Genomic DNA, 23551 nt, shown 5'->3' on the forward strand with positions numbered 1-23551 from the left:
AAAATTTCAATCCTGCATGATTCTACCAAGAAATGTGATTCTTCATTCAAAACGCTCGTTTTTGCTATTGGGCTCTATTGAATAATGAATGTTTTGAATTTTCTCCAAAAGTAAAGTAGTTGCAAACTCATGCTTTTAGAGACATGTTTGGGCTCATGAGAGGAGTAGAAAAACATCAAGAATTTCAGTCCTGCATGATTCTACCAAGAAATGTGTGTTCATTGAAACCGCTGGTTTTTGATAGTTTGGGCCCTATTGAATAATGAATGTTTTGAATTTTCTCCAAAAGTAAAGTAGTTGCAAACTCATCCTTTTAGAAACTTGTTTGGGCAGTTGAGAGGAGTAAAAAACCATCAAAAATTTCAATCCTGCATGATTCTACCAAGAAATGTGATTCTTCATTCAAAACGCTGGTTTTTGCTATTGGGCTCTATTGAATAATGAATGTTTTGAATTTTCTCCAAAAGTAAAGTAGTTGCAAACTCATGCTTTTAGAGACTTGTTTGGGCTCATGAGAGGAGTAGAAAAACATCAAAAATTTCAGTCCTGCATGATTCTACCAAGAAATGTGTGTTCATTGAAACCGCTGGTTTTTGATAGTTTGGGCCCTATTGAATAATGAATGTTTTGAATTTTCTCCAAAAGTAAAGTAGTTGCAAACTCATCCTTTTAGAAACTTGTTTGGGCTGTTGAGAGGAGTAAAAAACCATCAAAAATTTCAATCCTGCATGATTCTACCAAGAAATGTGATTCTTCATTCAAAACGCTGGTTTTTGCTATTGGGCTCTATTGAATAATGAATGTTTTGAATTTTCTCCAAAAGTAAAGTAGTTGCAAACTCATGCTTTTAGAGACTTGTTTGGGCTCATGAGAGGAGTAGAAAAACATCAAAAATTTCAGTCCTGCATGATTCTACCAAGAAATGTGTGTTCATTGAAACCGCTGGTTTTTGATAGTTTGGGCCCTATTGAATAATGAATGTTTTGAATTTTCTCCAAAAGTAAAGTAGTTGCAAACTCATCCTTTTAGAAACTTGTTTGGGCTGTTGAGAGGAGTAAAAAACCATCAAAAATTTCAATCCTGCATGATTCTACCAAGAAATGTGATTCTTCATTCAAAACGCTGGTTTTTGCTATTGGGCTCTATTGAATAATGAATGTTTTGAATTTTCTCCAAAAGTAAAGTAGTTGCAAACTCATCCTTTTAGAAACTTGTTTGGGCTGTTGAGAGGAGTAAAAAACCATCAAAAATTTCAATCCTGCATGATTTTACCAAGAAATGTGATTCTTCATTCAAAACCTGATTTTTGCTATTGGGCTCTATTGAATAGTGAATGTTTTGAATTTTCTCCAAAAGTAAAGTAGTTGCAAACTCTTGCTTTTAGAGAGTTGTTTGGGCTCATGAGAGGAGTAGAAAAACATCAAAAATTTCAGTCCTGCATGATTCTACCAAGAAATGTGTGTTCATTCAAACCGCTGGTTTTTGATAGTTTGGGCCCTATTGAATAATGAATGTTTTGAATTTTCTCCAAAAGTAAATTAGTTGCAAACTCATCCTTTTAGAAACTTGCTTGGGCTGTTGAGAGGAGTAAAAAACCATCAAAAATTTCAATCCTGCATGATTCTACCAAGAAATGTGATTCTTCATTCAAAACCTGATTTTTGCTATTGGGCTCTATTGAATAATGAATGTTTTGAATTTTCTCCAAAAGTGAAGTAGTTGCAAACTCATGCTTTTAGAGACTTGTTTGGGCTCATGAGAGGAGTAGAAAAACATCAAAAATTTCAGTCCTGCATGATTCTACCAAGAAATGTGTGTTCATTCAAACCGCTGGTTTTCGATAGTTTGGGCCCTATTGAATAATGAATGTTTTGAATTTTCTCCAAAAGTAAAGTAGTTGCAAACTCATCCTTTTAGAAACTTGTTTGGTCTGTTGAGAGGAGTAAAAAACCATCAAAAATTTCAATCCTGCATGATTCTACCAAGAAATGTGATTCTTCATTCAAAACGCTGGTTTTTGCTATTGGGCTCTATTGAATAATGAATGTTTTGAATTTTCTCCAAAAGTAAAGTAGTTGCAAACTCATGCTTTTAGAGACTTGTTTGGGCTCATGAGAGGAGAAGAAAAACATCAAAAATTTCAGTCCTGCATGATTCTACCAAGACATGTGTGTTCATTGAAACGGCTGGTTTTTGATAGTTTGGGCCCTATTGAATAATGAATGTTTTGAATTTTCTCCAAAAGTAAAGTAGTTGCAAACTCATGCTTTTAGAGACTTGTTTGAGCTCATGAGAGGTGTAGAAAAACATCAAAAATTTCAGTCCTGCATGATTCAACCAGAAATGTGTGTTCATTCAAACCGCTGGTTTTTGATAGTTTGGGCCCTATTGAATAATGAATGTTTTGAATTTTCTCCAAAAGTAAAGTAGTTGCAAACTCATCCTTTTAGAAACTTGTTTGGGCTGTTGAGAGGAGTAAGAAACCATCAAAAATTTAAATCCTGCATGATTTTACCAAGAAATGTGATTCTTCATTCAAAACCTGATTTTTGCTATTGTGCTCTATTGAATAGTGAATGTTTTGAATTTTCTCCAAAAGTAAAGTAGTTGCAAACTCATGCTTTTAGAGACTTGTTTGGGCTCATGAGAGGAGTAGAAAAACATCAAAAATTTCAGTCCTGCATGATTCTACCAAGAAATGTGTTCATTCAAACCGCTGGTTTTTGATAGTTTGGGCCCTATTGAATAATGAATGTTTTGAATTTTCTCCAAAAGTAAAGTAGTTGCAAACTCATCCTTTTAGAAACTTGTTTGGGCTGTTGAGAGGAGTAAAAAACCATCAAAAATTTCAATCCTGCATGATTCTACCAAGAAATGTGATTCTTCATTCAAAACGCTGGTTTTTGCTATTGGGCTCTATTGAATAATGAATGTTTTGAATTTTCTCCAAAATTAAAGTAGTTGCAAACTCATGCTTTTAGAGACTTGTTTGGGCTCATGAGAGGAGTAGAAAAACATCAAAAATTTCAGTCCTGCATGATTCTACCAAGAAATGTGTGTTCATTCAAACCGCTGGTTTTTGATAGTTTGGGCCCTATTGAATAATGAATGTTTTGAATTTTCTCCAAAAGTAAAGTAGTTGCAAACTCATGCTTTTAGAGACTTGTTTGGGCTCATGAGAGGAGTAGAAAAACATCAAAAATTTCAGTCCTGCATGATTCTACCAAGAAATGTGTTCATTCAAACCGCTGGTTTTTGATAGTTTGGGCCCTATTGAATAATGAATGTTTTGAATTTTCTCCAAAAGTAAAGTAGTTGCAAACTCATCCTTTTAGAAACTTGTTTGGGCTGTTGAGAGGAGTAAAAAACCATCAAAAATTTCAATCCTGCATGATTCTACCAAGAAATGTGATTCTTCATTCAAAACGCTGGTTTTTGCTATTGGGCTCTATTGAATAATGAATGTTTTGAATTTTCTCCAAAATTAAAGTAGTTGCAAACTCATGCTTTTAGAGACTTGTTTGGGCTCATGAGAGGAGTAGAAAAACATCAAAAATTTCAGTCCTGCATGATTCTACCAAGAAATGTGTGTTCATTCAAACCGCTGGTTTTTGATAGTTTGGGCCCTATTGAATAATGAATGTTTTGAATTTTCTCCAAAAGTAAAGTAGTTGCAAACTCATGCTTTTAGAGACTTGTTTGGGCTCATGAGAGGAGTAGTAAAACATCAAAAATTTCAGTCCTGCATGATTCTACCAAGAAATGTGTGTTCATTGAAACCGCTGGGTTTTGATAGTTTGGGCCCTATTGAATAATGAATGTTTTGAATTTTCTCCAAAAGTCCAAAAGTAAAGTAGTTGCAAACTCATCCTTTTAGAAACTTGTTTGGGCTGTTGAGAGGAGTAAAAAACCATCAAAAATTTCAATCCTGCATGATTCTACCAAGCAATGTGATTCTTCATTCAAAACGCTGGTTTTTGCTAATGGGCTCTATTGAATAATGAATGTTTTGAATTTTCTCCAAAAGTAAAGTAGTTGCAAACTCATGCTTTTAGAGACTTGTTTGGGCTCATGAGAGGAGTAGAAAAACATCAAAAATTTCAGTCCTGCATGATTCTACCAAGAAATGTGTCTTCATTGAAACCGCTGGTTTTTGATAGTTTGGGCCCTATTGAATAATGAATGTTTTGAATTTTCTCCAAAAGTAAAGTAGTTGCAAACTCATCCTTTTAGAAACTTGTTTGGGCTGTTGAGAGGAGTAAAAAACCATCAAAAATTTCAATCCTGCATGATTTTACCAAGAAATGTGATTCTTCATTCAAAACCTGATTTTTGCTATTGGGCTCTATTGAATAGTGAATGTTTTGAATTTTCTCCAAAAGTAAAGTAGTTGCAAACTCATGCTTTTAGAGACTTGTTTGGGCTCATGAGAGGAGTAGAAAAACATCAAAAATTTCAGTCCTGCATGATTCTACCAAGAAATGTGTTCATTCAAACCGCTGGTTTTTGATAGTTTGGGCCCTATTGAATAATGAATGTTTTGAATTTTCTCCAAAAGTAAAGTAGTTGCAAACTCATCCTTTTAGAAACTTGTTTGGGCTGTTGAGAGGAGTAAAAAACCATCAAAAATTTCAATCCTGCATGATTCTACCAAGAAATGTGATTCTTCATTCAAAACGCTGGTTTTTGCTATTGGGCTCTATTGAATAATGAATGTTTTGAATTTTCTCCAAAAGTAAAGTAGTTGCAAACTCATGCTTTTAGAGACTTGTTTGGGCTCATGAGAGGAGTAGAAAAACATCAAAAATTTCAGTCCTGCATGATTCTACCAAGAAATGTGTGTTCATTGAAACCGCTGGTTTTTGATAGTTTGGGCCCTATTGAATAATGAATGTTTTGAATTTTCTCCAAAAGTAAAGTAGTTGCAAACTCATCCTTTTAGAAACTTGTTTGGGCTGTTGAGAGGAGTAAAAAACCATCAAAAATTTCAATCCTGCATGATTCTACCAAGAAATGTGATTCTTCATTCAAAACGCTGGTTTTTGCTATTGGGCTCTATAGAATAATGAATGTTTTGAATTTTCTCCAAAAGTAAAGTAGTTGCAAACTCATCCTTTTAGAAACTTGTTTGGGCTGTTGAGAGGAGTAAAAAACCATCAAAAATTTCAATCCTGCATGATTCTACCAAGAAATGTGATTCTTCATTCAAAACGCTGGTTTTTGCTATTGGGCTCTATTGAATAATGAATGTTTTGAATTTTCTCCAAAAGTAAAGTAGTTGCAAACTCATGCTTTTAGAGACTTGTTTGGGCTCATGAGAGGAGTAGAAAAACATCAAAAATTTCAGTCCTGCACTCTTCTACCAAGAAATGTGTGTTCATTCAAACCGCTGGTTTTTGATATTTTGGGCCCTATTGAATAATGAATGTTTTGAATTTTCTCCAAAAGTAAAGTAGTTGCAAACTCATCCTTTTAGAAACTTGTTTGGGCTGTTGAGAGGAGTAAAAACCCATCAAAAATTTCAATCCTGCATGATTCTACCAAGAAATGTGATTCTTCATTCAAAACCTGATTTTTGCTATTGGGCTCTATTGAATAATGAATGTTTTGAATTTTCTCCAAAAGTAAAGTAGTTGCAAACTCATGCTTTTCTTTTTCAATAATTTTTATTGGTATTTTAAACATTTTTTAAAGGTTATAGATCAAGGGTGAGGAACAACAGGTAGGGTAGAAAAACTGTTTGGAGGGAAGGTAAAATAAACAAGGGAAAAGTGATAGGAAAGAAAATTCCCTGTGAAGACAGGGAATGCCCCCATGAAGTGAGGGAATAGACAGGCAGACATATACATACAAATACTGTTGAAATAAAGCAAATATAGCCTATTAAAGCATCAAGTAAGATGTTGCTTAATAGGAAAAGCAATATTTCAGTAACTTTATAACATAAAATCTATACATGTTGTATGCATCAACTAATACGTCGAGGTTCCACACCTTAAAATAAAAAAACAGTTAGTATTATTATTATTATTATTATTATTATTATTATATGTGAGCCCATCCCGTCCGGGTGCACTATATGTGACCCTAAGACCGAGTGGAGGGAATGTCCGGTTTCTTTAAATGCAAATCAAATGGAACATATATCCTTTAAGCTTAAGTAATTGGAAAGAGACTGAATGTCTTTATCCACCAGGAAACAATTATATTGCTATTGCGAAGAATCCATAAGAGAATTCACTGCTCTGTTTTAAGCCTGTCAATTTGGGAGAAAGTCTGATTTTGATGGCCAGAGTCCGGGAGTAGCCGTTGAAAGTTCTAGTCCAAGTCCAGCAGATCTCAGAAAATCTATTCCTCCCTCCAGAGAGGATATGTTGATTATTTTCGCTGCAAATTTTACTTGTAGATTGGAGTACTGAGACCAATTGTAAGGAATGTCAGCGCGTCGGAGTTCACGAGTAATATGTTGAAAAATTTTCCTTTTATTTAGAGTTTCTTTAGACAGATCTTTGAAAAAAAATAAATGACTGTATGGAGAGGCATGGAAATTAGAATCCTTAGATATATCAAGGAGAACATTCCTTATCCAGTTTGGGTAGAACTTAACAATAACGTCTCTAGCTATATCGGATGGAAGCGAGGACTGAAATTTTTGATGTTTTTCTACTCCTCTCATGAGCCCAAACAAGTCTCTAAAAGCATGAGTTTGCAACTACTTTACTTTTGGAGAAAATTCAAAACATTCATTATTCAATAGAGCCCAATAGCAAAAACCAGCGTTTTGAATGAAGAATCACATTTCTTGGTAGAATCATGCAGGATTGAAATTTTTGATGGTTTTTTACTCCTCTCAACAGCCCAAACAAGTTTCTAAAAGGATGAGTTTGCAACTACTTTACTTTTGGAGAAAATTCAAAACATTCATTATTCAATAGGGCCCAAACTATCAAAAACCAGCGGTTTGAATGAACACATTTCTTGGTAGAATCATGCAGGACTGAAATTTTTGATGTTTTTCTACTCCTCTCATGAGCCCAAACAAGTCTCTAAAAGCATGAGTTTGCAACTACTTTACTTTTGGAGAAAATTCAAAACATTCATTATTCAATAGAGCCCAATAGCAAAAACCAGCGTTTTGAATGAAGAATCACATTTCTTGGTAGAATCATGCAGGATTGAAATTTTTGATGGTTTTTTACTCCTCTCAACAGCCCAAACAAGTTTCTAAAAGGATGAGTTTGCAACTACTTTACTTTTGGAGAAAATTCAAAACATTCATTATTCAATAGGGCCCAAACTATCAAAAACCAGCGGTTTCAATGAACACACATGTCTTGGTAGAATCATGCAGGACTGAAATTTTTGATGTTTTTCTACTCATCTCATGAGCCCAAACAAGTCTCTAAAAGCATGAGTTTGCAACTACTTTAATTTTGGAGAAAATTCAAAACATTCATTATTCAATAGAGCCCAATAGCAAAAACCAGCGTTTTGAATGAAGAATCACATTTCTTGGTAGAATCATGCAGGATTGAAATTTTTGATGGTTTTTTACTCCTCTCAACAGCCCAAACAAGTTTCTAAAAGGATGAGTTTGCAACTACTTTACTTTTGCAGAAAATTCAAAACATTCATTATTCAATAGGGCCCAAAACTATCAAAAACCAGCGGTTTCAATGAACACACATTTCTTGGTAGAATCATGCAAGACTGAAATTTTTGATGTTTTTCTACTCCTCTCATGAGCCCAAACAAGTCTCTAAAAGCATAAGTTTGCAACTACTTTACTTTTGGAGAAAATTCAAAACATTCATTATTCAATAGAGCCCAATAGCAAAAACCAGCGTTTTGAATGAAGAATCACATTTCTTGGTAGAATCATGCAGGATTGAAATTTTTGATGGTTTTTTACTCCTCTCAACAGCCCAAACAAGTTTCTAAAAGGATGAGTTTGCAACTACTTTACTTTAGGAGAAAATTCAAAACATTCGTTATTCAATAGGGCCCAAACTATCAAAAACCAGCGGTTTCAATGAACACACATTTCTTGGTAGAATCATGCAGGACTGAAATTTTTGATGTTTTTCTACTCCTCTCATGAGCCCAAACAAGTCTCTAAAAGCATGAGTTTGCAACTACTTTACTTTTGGAGAAAATTCAAAACATTCATTATTCAATAGAGCCCAATAGCAAAAACCAGCGTTTTGAATGAAGAATCACATTTCTTGGTAGAATCATGCAGGATTGAAATTTTTGATGGTTTTTTACTCCTCTCAACAGCCCAAACAAGTTTCTAAAAGGATGAGTTGGCAACTACTTTACTTTTGGAGAAAATTCAAAACATTCATTATTCAATAGGGCCCAAACTATCAAAAACCAGCGGTTTCAATGAACACACATTTCTTGGTAGAATCATGCAGTACTGAAATTTTTGATGTTTTTCTACTCCTCTCATGAGCCCAAACAAGTCTCTAAAAGCATGAGTTTGCAACTACTTTACTTTTGGAGAAAATTCAAAACATTCATTATTCAATAGGGCCCAAACTATCAAAAACCAGCGGTTTGAATGAACACACATTTCTTGGTAGAATCATGCAGGACTGAAATTTTTGATGTTTTTCTACTCCTCTCATGAGCCCAAACAAGTCTCTAAAAGCATGAGTTTGCAACTACTTTACTTTTGGAGAAAATTCAAAACATTCATTATTCAATAGAGCCCAATAGCAAAAACCAGCGTTTTGAATGAAGAATCACATTTCTTGGTAGAATCATGCAGGATTGAAATTTTTGATGGTTTTTTACTCCTCTCAACAGCCCTAAAAAGTTTCTAAAAGGATGAGTTTGCAACTACTTTACTTTTGGAGAAAATTCAAAACATTCATTATTCAATAGGGCCCAAACTATCAAAAACCAGCCGTTTCAATGAACACACATGTCTTGGTAGAATCATGCAGGACTGAAATTTTTGATGTTTTTCTACTCCTCTCATGAGCCCAAACAAGTCTCTAAAAGCATGAGTTTGCAACTACTTTACTTTTGGAGAAAATTCAAAACATTCATTATTCAATAGAGCCCAATAGCAAAAACCAGCGTTTTGAATGAAGAATCACATTTCTTGGTAGAATCATGCAGGATTGAAATTTTTGATGGTTTTTTACTCCTCTCAACAGCCCAAACAAGTTTCTAAAAGGATGAGTTTGCAACTACTTTACTTTTGGAGAAAATTCAAAACATTCATTATTCAATAGGGCCCAAACTATCAAAAACCAGCGGTTTCAATGAACACACATGTCTTGGTAGAATCATGCAGGACTGAAATTTTTGATGTTTTTCTACTCATCTCATGAGCCCAAACAAGTCTCTAAAAGCATGAGTTTGCAACTACTTTAATTTTGGAGAAAATTCAAAACATTCATTATTCAATAGAGCCCAATAGCAAAAACCAGCGTTTTGAATGAAGAATCACATTTCTTGGTAGAATCATGCAGGATTGAAATTTTTGATGGTTTTTTACTCCTCTCAACAGCCCAAACAAGTTTCTAAAAGGATGAGTTTGCAACTACTTTACTTTTGCAGAAAATTCAAAACATTCATTATTCAATAGGGCCCAAACTATCAAAAACCAGCGGTTTCAATGAACACACATTTCTTGGTAGAATCATGCAGGACTGAAATTTTTGATGTTTTTCTACTCCTCTCATGAGCCCAAACAAGTCTCTAAAAGCATAAGTTTGCAACTACTTTACTTTTGGAGAAAATTCAAAACATTCATTATTCAATAGAGCCCAATAGCAAAAACCAGCGTTTTGAATGAAGAATCACATTTCTTGGTAGAATCATGCAGGATTGAAATTTTTGATGGTTTTTTACTCCTCTCAACAGCCCAAACAAGTTTCTAAAAGGATGAGTTTGCAACTACTTTACTTTAGGAGAAAATTCAAAACATTCGTTATTCAATAGGGCCCAAACTATCAAAAACCAGCGGTTTCAATGAACACACATTTCTTGGTAGAATCATGCAGGACTGAAATTTTTGATGTTTTTCTACTCCTCTCATGAGCCCAAACAAGTCTCTAAAAGCATGAGTTTGCAAATACTTTACTTTTGGAGAAAATTCAAAACATTCATTATTCAATAGAGCCCAATAGCAAAAACCAGCGTTTTGAATGAAGAATCACATTTCTTGGTAGAATCATGCAGGATTGAAATTTTTGATGGTTTTTTACTCCTCTCAACAGCCCAAACAAGTTTCTAAAAGGATGAGTTGGCAACTACTTTACTTTTGGAGAAAATTCAAAACATTCATTATTCAATAGGGCCCAAACTATCAAAAACCAGCGGTTTCAATGAACACACATTTCTTGGTAGAATCATGCAGTACTGAAATTTTTGATGTTTTTCTACTCCTCTCATGAGCCCAAACAAGTCTCTAAAAGCATGAGTTTGCAACTACTTTACTTTTGGAGAAAATTCAAAACATTCATTATTCAATAGGGCCCAAACTATCAAAAACCAGCGGTTTGAATGAACACACATTTCTTGGTAGAATCATGCAGGACTGAAATTTTTGATGTTTTTCTACTCCTCTCATGAGCCCAAACAAGTCTCTAAAAGCATGAGTTTGCAACTACTTTACTTTTGGAGAAAATTCAAAACATTCATTATTCAATAGAGCCCAATAGCAAAAACCAGCGTTTTGAATGAAGAATCACATTTCTTGGTAGAATCATGCAGGATTGAAATTTTTGATGGTTTTTTACTCCTCTCAACAGCCCTAAAAAGTTTCTAAAAGGATGAGTTTGCAACTACTTTACTTTTGGAGAAAATTCAAAACATTCATTATTCAATAGGGCCCAAACTATCAAAAACCAGCCGTTTCAATGAACACACATGTCTTGGTAGAATCATGCAGGACTGAAATTTTTGATGTTTTTCTACTCCTCTCATGAGCCCAAACAAGTCTCTAAAAGCATGAGTTTGCAACTACTTTACTTTTGGAGAAAATTCAAAACATTCATTATTCAATAGAGCCCAATAGCAAAAACCAGCGTTTTGAATGAAGAATCACATTTCTTGGTAGAATCATGCAGGATTGAAATTTTTGATGGTTTTTTACTCCTCTCAACAGCCCAAACAAGTTTCTAAAAGGATGAGTTTGCAACTACTTTACTTTTGGAGAAAATTCAAAACATTCATTATTCAATAGGGCCCAAACTATCAAAAACCAGCGGTTTCAATGAACACACATTTCTTGGTAGAATCATGCAGGACTGAAATTTTTGATGTTTTTCTACTCCTCTCATGAGCCCAAACAAGTCTCTAAAAGCATGAGTTTGCAACTACTTTACTTTTGGAGAAAATTCAAAACATTCATTATTCAATAGAGCCCAATAGCAAAAACCAGCGTTTTGAATGAAGAATCACATTTCTTGGTAGAATCATGCAGGATTGAAATTTTTGATGGTTTTTTACTCCTCTCAACAGCCCAAACAAGTTTCTAAAAGGATGAGTTTGCAACTACTTTACTTTTGGAGAAAATTCAAAACAATCATTATTCAATAGGGCCCAAACTATCAAAAACCAGCGGTTTCAATGAACACACATTTCTTGGTAGAATCATGCAGGACTGAAATTTTTGATGTTTTTCTACTCCTCTCATGAGCCCAAACAAGTCTCTAAAAGCATAAGTTTGCAACTACTTTACTTTTGGAGAAAATTCAAAACATTCATTATTCAATAGAGCCCAATAGCAAAAACCAGCGTTTTGAATGAAGAATCACATTTCTTGGTAGAATCATGCAGGATTGAAATTTTTGATGGTTTTTTACTCCTCTCAACAGCCCAAACAAGTTTCTAAAAGGATGAGTTTGCAACTACTTTACTTTAGGAGAAAATTCAAAACATTCATTATTCAATAGGGCCCAAACTATCAAAAACCAGCGGTTTCAATGAACACACATTTCTTGGTAGAATCATGCAGGACTGAAATTTTTGATGTTTTTCTACTCCTCTCATGAGCCCAAACAAGTCTCTAAAAGCATGAGTTTGCAACTACTTTACTTTTGGAGAAAATTCAAAACATTCATTATTCAATAGAGCCCAAACTATCAAAAACCAGCCGTTTCAATGAACACACATGTCTTGGTAGAATCATGCAGGACTGAAATTTTTGATGTTTTTCTACTCATCTCATGAGCCCAAACAAGTCTCTTAAAGCATGAGTTTGCAACTACTTTACTTTTGGAGAAAATTCAAAACATTCATTATTCAATAGAGCCCAATAGCAAAAACCAGCGTTTTGAATGAAGAATCACATTTCTTGGTAGAATCATGCAGGATTGAAATTTTTGATGGTTTTTTACTCCTCTCAACAGCCCAAACAAGTTTCTAAAAGGATGAGTTTGCAACTACTTTACTTTTGGAGAAAATTCAAAACATTCATTATTCAATAGGGCTCAAACTATCAAAAACCAGCGGTTTCAATGAACACACATTTCTTGGTAGAATCATGCAGGACTGAAATTTTTGATGTTTTTCTACTCCTCTCATGAGCCCAAACAAGTCTCTAAAAGCATGAGTTTGCAACTACTTTACTTTTGGAGAAAATTCAAAACATTCATTATTCAATAGGGCCCAAACTATCAAAAACCAGCGGTTTGAATGAACACACATTTCTTGGTAGAATCATGCAGGACTGAAATTTTTGATGTTTTTCTACTCCACTCATGAGCCCAAACAAGTCTCTAAAAGCATGAGTTTGCAACTACTTTAATTTTGGAGAAAATTCAAAACATTCATTATTCAATAGAGCCTAATAGCAAAAACCAGCGTTTTGAATGAAGAATCACATTTCTTGGTAGAATCATGCAGGATTGAAATTTTTGATGGTTTTTTACTCCTCTCAACAGCCCAAACAAGTTTCTAAAAGGATGAGTTTGCAACTACTTTACTTTTGGAGAAAATTCAAAACATTCATTATTCAATAGGGCCCAAACTATCAAAAACCAGCCGTTTCAATGAACACACATGTCTTGGTAGAATCATGCAGGACTGAAATTTTTGATGTTTTTCTACTCATCTCATGAGCCCAAACAAGTCTCTAAAAGCATGAGTTTGCAACTACTTTACTTTTGGAGAAAATTCAAAACATTCATTATTCAATAGAGCCCAATAGCAAAAACCAGCGTTTTGAATGAAGAATCACATTTCTTGGTAGAATCATGCAGGATTGAAATTTTTGATGGTTTTTTACTCCTCTCAACACCCCAAACAAGTTTCTAAAAGGATGAGTTTGCAACTACTTTACTTTTGGAGAAAATTCAAAACATTCATTATTCAATAGGGCCCAAACTATCAAAAACCAGCGGTTTGAATGAACACATTTCTTGGTAGAATCATGCAGGACTGAAATTTTTGATGTTTTTCTACTCCTCTCATGAGCCCAAACAAGTCTCTAAAAGCATGAGTTTGCAACTACTTTACTTTTGGAGAAAATTCAAAACATTCATTATTCAATAGAACCCAATAGCAAAAACCAGCGTTTTGAATGAAGAATCACATTTCTTGGTAGAATCATGCAGGATTGAAATTTTTGATGGTTTTTTACTCCTCTCAACAGCCCAAACAAGTTTCTAAAAGGATGAGTTTGCAACTACTTTACTTTTGGAGAAAATTCAAAACATTCATTATTCAATAGGGCCCAAACGATCAAAAACCAGCGGTTTCAATGAACACACATTTCTTGGTAGAATCATGCAGGACTGAAATTTTTGATGTTTTTCTACTCCTCTCATGAGCCCAAACAAGTCTCTAAAAGCATGAGTTTGCAACTACTTTACTTTTGGAGAAAATTCAAAACATTCATTATTCAATAGAGCCCAATAGCAAAAACCAGCGTTTTGAATGAAGAATCACATTTCTTGGTAGAATCATGCAGGATTGAAATTTTTGATGGTTTTTTACTCCTCTCAACAGCCCAAACAAGTTTCTAAAAGGATGAGTTTGCAACTACTTTACTTTTGGAGAAAATTCAAAACATTCATTATTCAATAGGGCCCAAACTATCAAAAACCAGCCGTTTCAATGAACACACATTTCTTGGTAGAATCATGCAGGACTGAAATTTTTGATGTTTTTCTACTCCTCTCATGAGCCCAAACAAGTCTCTAAAAGCATGAGTTTGCAACTACTTTACTTTTGGAGAAAATTCAAAACATTCATTATTCAATAGAGCCCAATAGCAAAAACAAGCGTTTTGAATGAAGAATCACATTTCTTGGTAGAATCATGCAGGATTGAAATTTTTGATGGTTTTTTTACTCCTCTCAACAGCCCAAACAAGTTTCTAAAAGGATGAGTTTGCAACTACTTTACTTTTGGAGAAAATTCAAAACATTCATTATTCAATAGGGCCCAAACTATCAAAAACCAGCGGTTTCAGTGAACACACATTTCTTGGTAGAATCATTCAGGACTGAAATTTTTGATGTTTTTCTACTCCTCTCATGAGCCCAAACAAGTCTCTAAAAGCATGAGTTTGCAACTACTTTACTTTTGGAGAAAATTCAAAACATTCATTATTCAATAGAGCCCAATAGCAAAAACCAGCGTTTTGAATGAAGAATCACATTTCTTGGTAGAATCATGCAGGATTGAAATTTTTGATGGTTTTTTACTCCTCTCAACAGCCCAAACAAGTTTCTAAAAGGATGAGTTTGCAACTACTTTACTTTTGGAGAAAATTCAAAACATTCATTATTCAATAGGGCCCAAACTATCAAAAACCAGCGGTTTCAATGAACACACATTTCTTGGTAGAATCATGCAGGACTGAAATTTTTGATGTTTTTCTACTCCTCTCATGAGCCCAAACAAGTCTCTAAAAGCATGAGTTTGCAACTACTTTACTTTTGGAGAAAATTCAAAACATTCATTATTCAATAGAGCCCAATAGCAAAAACCAGCGTTTTGAATGAAGAATCACATTTCTTGGTAGAATCATGCAGGATTGAAATTTTTGATGGTTTTTTACTCCTCTCAACAGCCCAAACAAGTTTCTAAAAGGATGAGTTGGCAACTACTTTACTTTTGGAGAAAATTCAAAACATTCATTATTCAATAGGGCCCAAACTATCAAAAACCAGCCGTTTCAATGAACACACATGTCTTGGTAGAATCATGCAGGACTGAAATTTTTGATGTTTTTCTACTCATCTCATGAGCCCAAACAAGTCTCTAAAAGCATGAGTTTGCAACTACTTTACTTTTGGAGAAAATTCAAAACATTCATTATTCAATAGAGCCCAATAGCAAAAACCAGCGTTTTGAATGAAGAATCACATTTCTTGGTAGAATCATGCAGGATTGAAATATTTGATGGTTTTTTACTCCTCTCAACAGCCCAAACAAGTTTCTAAAAGGATGAGTTTGCAACCACTTTACTTTTGGAGAAAATTCAAAACATTCATTATTCAATAGGGCCCAAACTATCAAAAACCAGCCGTTTCAATGAACACACATGTCTTGGTAGAATCATGCAGGACTGAAATTTTTGATGTTTTTCTACTCCTCTCATGAGCCCAAACAAGTCTCTAAAAGCATGAGTTTGCAACTACTTTACTTTTGGAGAAAATTCAAAACATTCATTATTCAATAGAGCCCAATAGCAAAAACCAGCGTTTTGAATGAAGAATCACATTTCTTGGTAGAATCATGCAGGATTGAAATTTTTGATGGTTTTTTTACTCCTCTCAACAGCCCAAACAAGTTTCTAAAAGGATGAGTTTGCAACTACTTTACTTTTGGAGAAAATTCAAAACATTCATTATTCAATAGGGCCCAAACTATCAAAAACCAGCGGTTTCAATGAACACACATTTCTTGGTAGAATCATTCAGGACTGAAATTTTTGATGTTTTTCTACTCCTCTCATGAGCCCAAACAAGTCTCTAAAAGCATGAGTTTGCAACTACTTTACTTTTGGAGAAAATTCAAAACATTCATTATTCAATAGAGCCCAATAGCAAAAACCAGCGTTTTGAATGAAGAATCACATTTCTTGGTAGAATCATGCAGGATTGACATTTTTGATGGTTTTTTACTCCTCTCAACAGCCCAAACAAGTTTCTAAAAGGATGAGTTTGCAACTACTTTACTTTTGGAGAAAATTCAAAACATTCATTATTCAATAGGGCCCAAACTATCAAAAACCAGCGGTTTCAATGAACACACATGTCTTGGTAGAATCATGCAGGACTGAAATTTTTGATGTTTTTCTACTCCTCTCATGAGCCCAAACAAGTCTCTAAAAGCATGAGTTTGCAACTACTTTACTTTTGGAGAAAATTCAAAACATTCATTATTCAATAGAGCCCAATAGCAAAAACCAGCGTTTTGAATGAAGAATCACATTTCTTGGTAGAATCCTGCAGGATTGAAATTTTTGATGGTTTTTTACTCCTCTCAACAGCCCAAACAAGTTTCTTAAAGGATGAGTTTGCAACTACTTTACTTTTGGAGAAAATTCAAAACATTCATTATTCAATAGGGCCCAAACTATCAAAAACCAGCGGTTTCAATGAACACACATTTCTTGGTAGAATCATGCAGGACTGAAATTTTTGATGTTTTTCTACTCCTCTCATGAGCCCAAACAAGTCTCTAAAAGCATGAGTTTGCAACTACTTTACTTTTGGAGAAAATTCAAAACATTCATTATTCAATAGAGCCCAATAGCAAAAACCAGCGTTTTGAATGAAGAATCACATTTCTTGGTAGAATCATGCAGGATTGAAATTTTTGATGTTTTTTTACTCCTCTCAACAGCCCAAACAAGTTTCTAAAAGAATGAGTTTGCAACTACTTTACTTTTGGAGAAAATTCAAAACATTCATTATTCAATAGGGCCCAAACTATCAAAAACCAGCGGTTTGAATGAACACATTTCTTGGTAGAATCATGCAGGACTGAAATTTTTGATGTTTTTCTACTCCTCTCATGAGCCCAAACAAGTCTCTAAAAGCATGAGTTTGCAACTACTTTACTTTTGGAGAAAATTCAAAACATTCATTATTCAATAGAGCCCAATAGCAAAAACCAGCGTTTTGAATGAAGAATCTCATTTCTTGGTAGAATCATGCAGGATTGAAATTTTTGATGGTTTTTTACTCCTCTCAACAGCCCAAACAAGTTTCTAAAAGGATGAGTTTGCAACTACTTTACTTTTGGAGAAAATTCAAAACATTCATTATTCAATAGGGCCCAAACTATCAAAAACCAGCGGTTTCAATGAACACACATTTCTTGGTAGAATCATGCAGGACTGAAATTTTTGATGTTTTTCTACTCCTCTCATGAGCCCAAACAAGTCTCTAAAAGCATGAGTTTGCAACTACTTTACTTTTGGAGAAAATTCAAAACATTCATTATTCAATAGAGCCCAATAGCAAAAACCAGCGTTTTGAATGAAGAATCACATTTCTTGGTAGAATCATGCAGGATTGAAATTTTTGATGGTTTTTTACTCCTCTCAACAGCCCAAACAAGTTTCTAAAAGGATGAGTTGGCAACTACTTTACTTTTGGAGAAAATTCAAAACATTCATTATTCAATAGGGCCCAAACTATCAAAAACCAGCCGTTTCAATGAACACACATGTCTTGGTAGAATCATGCAGGACTGAAATTTCTGATGTTTTTCTACTCATCTCATGAGCCCAAACAAGTCTCTAAAAGCATGAGTTTGCAACTACTTTACTTTTGGAGAAAATTCAAAACATTCATTATTCAATAGAGCCCAATAGCAAAAACCAGCGTTTTGAATGAAGAATCACATTTCTTGGTAGAATCATGCAGGATTGAAATATTTGATGGTTTTTTACTCCTCTCAACAGCCCAAACAAGTTTCTAAAAGGATGAGTTTGCAACTACTTTACTTTTGGAGAAAATTCAAAACATTCATTATTCAATAGGGCCCAAACTATCAAAAACCAGCCGTTTCAATGAACACACATGTCTTGGTAGAATCATGCAGGACTGAAATTTTTGATGTTTTTCTACTCCTCTCATGAGCCCAAACAAGTCTCTAAAAGCATGAGTTTGCAACTACTTTACTTTTGGAGAAAATTCAAAACATTCATTATTCAATAGAGCCCAATAGCAAAAACCAGCGTTTTGAATGAAGAATCACATTTCTTGGTAGAATCATGCAGGATTGAAATTTTTGATGGTTTTTTTACTCCTCTCAACAGCCCAAACAAGTTTCTAAAAGGATGAGTTTGCAACTACTTTACTTTTGGAGAAAATTCAAAACATTCATTATTCAATAGGGCCCAAACTCTCAAAAACCAGCGGTTTCAATGAACACACATTTCTTGGTAGAATCATTCAGGACTGAAATTTTTGATGTTTTTCTACTCCTCTCATGAGCCCAAACAAGTCTCTAAAAGCATGAGTTTGCAACTACTTTACTTTTGGAGAAAATTCAAAACATTCATTATTCAATAGAGCCCAATAGCAAAAACCAGCGTTTTGAATGAAGAATCACCTTTCTTGGTAGAATCATGCAGGATTGAAATTTTTGATGGTTTTTTACTCCTCTCAACAGCCCAAACAAGTTTCTAAAAGGATGAGTTTGCAACTACTTTACTTTTGGAGAAAATTCAAAACATTCATTATTCAATAGGGCCCAAACTATCAAAAACCAGCGGTTTCAATGAACACACATGTCTTGGTAGAATCATGCAGGACTGAAATTTTTGATGTTTTTCTACTCCTCTCATGAGCCCAAACAAGTCTCTAAAAGCATGAGTTTGCAACTACTTTACTTTTGGAGAAAATTCAAAACATTCATTATTCAATAGAGCCCAATAGCAAAAACCAGCGTTTTGAATGAAGAATCACATTTCTTGGTAGAATCCTGCAGGATTGAAATTTTTGATGGTTTTTTACTCCTCTCAACAGCCCAAACAAGTTTCTTAAAGGATGAGTTTGCAACTACTTTACTTTTGGAGAAAATTCAAAACATTCATTATTCAATAGGGCCCAAACTATCAAAAACCAGCGGTTTCAATGAACACACATTTCTTGGTAGAATCATGCAGGACTGAAATTTTTGATGTTTTTCTACTCCTCTCATGAGCCCAAACAAGTCTCTAAAAGCATGAGTTTGCAACTACTTTACTTTTGGAGAAAATTCAAAACATTCATTATTCAATAGAGCCCAATAGCAAAAACCAGCGTTTTGAATGAAGAATCACATTTCTTGGTAGAATCATGCAGGATTGAAATTTTTGATGTTTTTTTACTCCTCTCAACAGCCCAAACAAGTTTCTAAAAGAATGAGTTTGCAACTACTTTACTTTTGGAGAAAATTCAAAACATTCATTATTCAATAGGGCCCAAACTATCAAAAACCAGCGGTTTGAATGAACACATTTCTTGGTAGAATCATGCAGGATTGAAATTTTTGATGTTTTTCTACTCCTCTCATGAGCCCAAACAAGTCTCTAAAAGCATGAGTTTGCAACTACTTTACTTTTGGAGAAAATTCAAAACATTCACTATTCAATAGAGCCCATTAGCAAAAATCAGGTTTTGAATGAAGAATCACATTTCTTGGTAAAATCATGCAGGATTGAATTTTTTGATGGTTTTTTACTCCTCTCAACAGCCCAAACAAGTTTCTAAAAGGATGAGTTTGCAACTACTTTACTTTTGGAGAAAATTCAAAACATTCATTATTCAATAGGGCCCAAACTATCAAAAACCAGCGGTTTCAATGAACACACATTTCTTGGTAGAATCATGCAGGACTGAAATTTTTGATGTTTTTCTACTCATCTCATGAGCCCAAACAAGTCTCTAAAAGCATGAGTTTGCAACTACTTTACTTTTGGAGAAAATTCAAAACATTCATTATTCAATAGAGCCCAATAGCAAAAACCAGCGTTTTGAATGAAGAATCACATTTCTTGGTAGAATCATGCAGGATTGAAATTTTTGATGGTTTTTTACTCCTCTCAACAGCCCAAACAAGTTTCTAAAAGGATGAGTTTGCAACTACTTTACTTTTGGAGAAAATTCAAAACATTCATTATTCAATAGAGCCCAATAGCAAAAACCAGCGTTTTGAATGAAGAATCACATTTCTTGGTAGAATCATGCAGGATTGAAATTTTTGATGGTTTTTTTACTCCTCTCAACAGCCCAAACAAGTTTCTAAAAGGATGAGTTTGCAACTACTTTACTTTTGGAGAAAATTCAAAACATTCATTATTCAATAGGGCCCAAACTATCAAAAACCAGCGGTTTCAATGAACACATTTCTTGGTAGAATCATTCAGGACTGAAATTTTTGATGTTTTTCTACTCCTCTCATGAGCCCAAACAAGTCTCTAAAAGCATGAGTTTGCAACTACTTTACTTTTGGAGAAAATTCAAAACATTCATTATTCAATAGAGCCCAATAGCAAAAACCAGCGTTTTGAATGAAGAATCACATTTCTTGGTAGAATCATGCAGGATTGAAATTTTTGATGGTTTTTTACTCCTCTCAACAGCCCAAACAAGTTTCTAAAAGGATGAGTTTGCAACTACTTTACTTTTGGAGAAAATTCAAAACATTCATTATTCAATAGGGCCCAAACTATCAAAAACCAGCAGTTTCAATGAACACACATTTCTTGGTAGAATCATGCAGGACTGAAATTTTTGATGTTTTTCTACTCCTCTCATGAGCCCAAACAAGTCTCTAAAAGCATGAGTTTGCAACTACTTTACTTTTGGAGAAAATTCAAAACATTCATTATTCAATAGGGCCCAAACTATCAAAAACCAGCGGTTTCAATGAACACACATTTCTTGGTAGAATCATTCAGGACTGAAATTTTTGATGTTTTTCTACTCCTCTCATGAGCCCAAACAAGTCTCTAAAAGCATGAGTTTGCAACTACTTTACTTTTGGAGAAAATTCAAAACATTCATTATTCAATAGAGCCCAATAGCAAAAACCAGCGTTTTGAATGAAGAATCACCTTTCTTGGTAGAATCATGCAGGATTGACATTTTTGATGGTTTTTTACTCCTCTCAACAGCCCAAACAAGTTTCTAAAAGGATGAGTTTGCAACTACTTTACTTTTGGAGAAAATTCAAAACATTCATTATTCAATAGGGCCCAAACTATCAAAAACCAGCGGTTTCAATGAACACACATGTCTTGGTAGAATCATGCAGGACTGAAATTTTTGATGTTTTTCTACTCCTCTCATGAGCCCAAACAAGTCTCTAAAAGCATGAGTTTGCAACTACTTTACTTTTGGAGAAAATTCAAAACATTCATTATTCAATAGAGCCCAATAGCAAAAACCAGCGTTTTGAATGAAGAATCACATTTCTTGGTAGAATCCTGCAGGATTGAAATTTTTGATGGTTTTTTACTCCTCTCAACAGCCCAAACAAGTTTCTTAAAGGATGAGTTTGCAACTACTTTACTTTTGGAGAAAATTCAAAACATTCATTATTCAATAGGGCCCAAACTATCAAAAACCAGCGGTTTCAATGAACACACATTTCTTGGTAGAATCATTCAGGACTGAAATTTTTGATGTTTTTCTACTCCTCTCATGAGCCCAAACAAGTCTCTAAAAGCATGAGTTTGCAACTACTTTACTTTTGGAGAAAATTCAAAACATTCATTATTCAATAGAGCCCAATAGCAAAAACCAGCGTTTTGAATGAAGAATCACATTTCTTGGTAGAATCATGCAGGATTGAAATTTTTGATGGTTTTTTACTCCTCTCAACAGCCCAAACAAGTTTCTAAAAGGATGAGTTTGCAACTACTTTACTTTTGGAGAAAATTCAAAACATTCATTATTCAATAGGGCCCAAACTATCAAAAACCAGCGGTTTCAATGAACACACATTTCTTGGTAGAATCATGCAGGACTGAAATTTTTGATGTTTTTCTACTCCTCTCATGAGCCCAAACAAGTCTCTAAAAGCATGAGTTTGCAACTACTTTACTTTTGGAGAAAATTCAAAACATTCATTATTCAATAGAGCCCAATAGCAAAAACCAGCGTTTTGAATGAAGAATCACATTTCTTGGTAGAATCATGCAGGATTGAAATTTTTGATGTTTTTTTACTCCTCTCAACAGCCCAAACAAGTTTCTAAAAGAATGAGTTTGCAACTACTTTACTTTTGGAGAAAATTCAAAACATTCATTCTTCAATAGGGCCCAAACTATCAAAAACCAGCGGTTTGAATGAACACATTTCTTGGTAGAATCATGCAGGACTGAAATTTTTGATGTTTTTCTACTCCTCTCATGAGCCCAAACAAGTCTCTAAAAGCATGAGTTTGCAACTACTTTACTTTTGGAGAAAATTCAAAACATTCATTATTCAATAGAGCCCAATAGCAAAAACCAGCGTTTTGAATGAAGAATCACATTTCTTGGTAGAATCATGCAGGATTGAAATTTTTGATGGTTTTTTACTCCTCTCAACAGCCCAAACAAGTTTCTAAAAGGATGAGTTTGCAACTACTTTACTTTTGGAGAAAATTCAAAACATTCATTATTCAATAGGGCCCAAACTATCAAAAACCAGCCGTTTCAATGAACACACATGTCTTGGTAGAATCATGCAGGACTGAAATTTTTGATGTTTTTCTACTCATCTCATGAGCCCAAACAAGTCTCTTAAAGCATGAGTTTGCAACTACTTTACTTTTGGAGAAAATTCAAAACATTCATTATTCAATAGAGCCCAATAGCAAAAACCAGCGTTTTGAATGAAGAATCACATTTCTTGGTAGAATCATGCAGGATTGAAATTTTTGATGGTTTTTTACTCCTCTCAACAGCCCAAACAAGTTTCTAAAAGGATGAGTTTGCAACTACTTTACTTTTGGAGAAAATTCAAAACATTCATTATTCAATAGGGCTCAAACTATCAAAAACCAGCGGTTTCAATGAACACACATTTCTTGGTAGAATCATGCAGGACTGAAATTTTTGATGTTTTTCTACTCCTCTCATGAGCCCAAACAAGTCTCTAAAAGCATGAGTTTGCAACTACTTTACTTTTGGAGAAAATTCAAAACATTCATTATTCAATAGGGCCCAAACTATCAAAAACCAGCGGTTTGAATGAACACACATTTCTTGGTAGAATCATGCAGGACTGAAATTTTTGATGTTTTTCTACTCCACTCATGAGCCCAAACAAGTCTCTAAAAGCATGAGTTTGCAACTACTTTAATTTTGGAGAAAATTCAAAACATTCATTATTCAATAGAGCCTAATAGCAAAAACCAGCGTTTTGAATGAAGAATCACATTTCTTGGTAGAATCATGCAGGATTGAAATTTTTGATGGTTTTTTACTCCTCTCAACAGCCCAAACAAGTTTCTAAAAGGATGAGTTTGCAACTACTTTACTTTTGGAGAAAATTCAAAACATTCATTATTCAATAGGGCCCAAACTATCAAAAACCAGCCGTTTCAATGAACACACATGTCTTGGTAGAATCATGCAGGACTGAAA

Source organism: Dendrobates tinctorius, unplaced genomic scaffold (genome assembly GCF_039654945.1).
Source record: "Dendrobates tinctorius isolate UK_male_01 unplaced genomic scaffold, ASM3965494v1 ptg000037l, whole genome shotgun sequence".
In the NCBI taxonomy this organism is placed as follows: domain Eukaryota; kingdom Metazoa; phylum Chordata; class Amphibia; order Anura; family Dendrobatidae; genus Dendrobates; species Dendrobates tinctorius.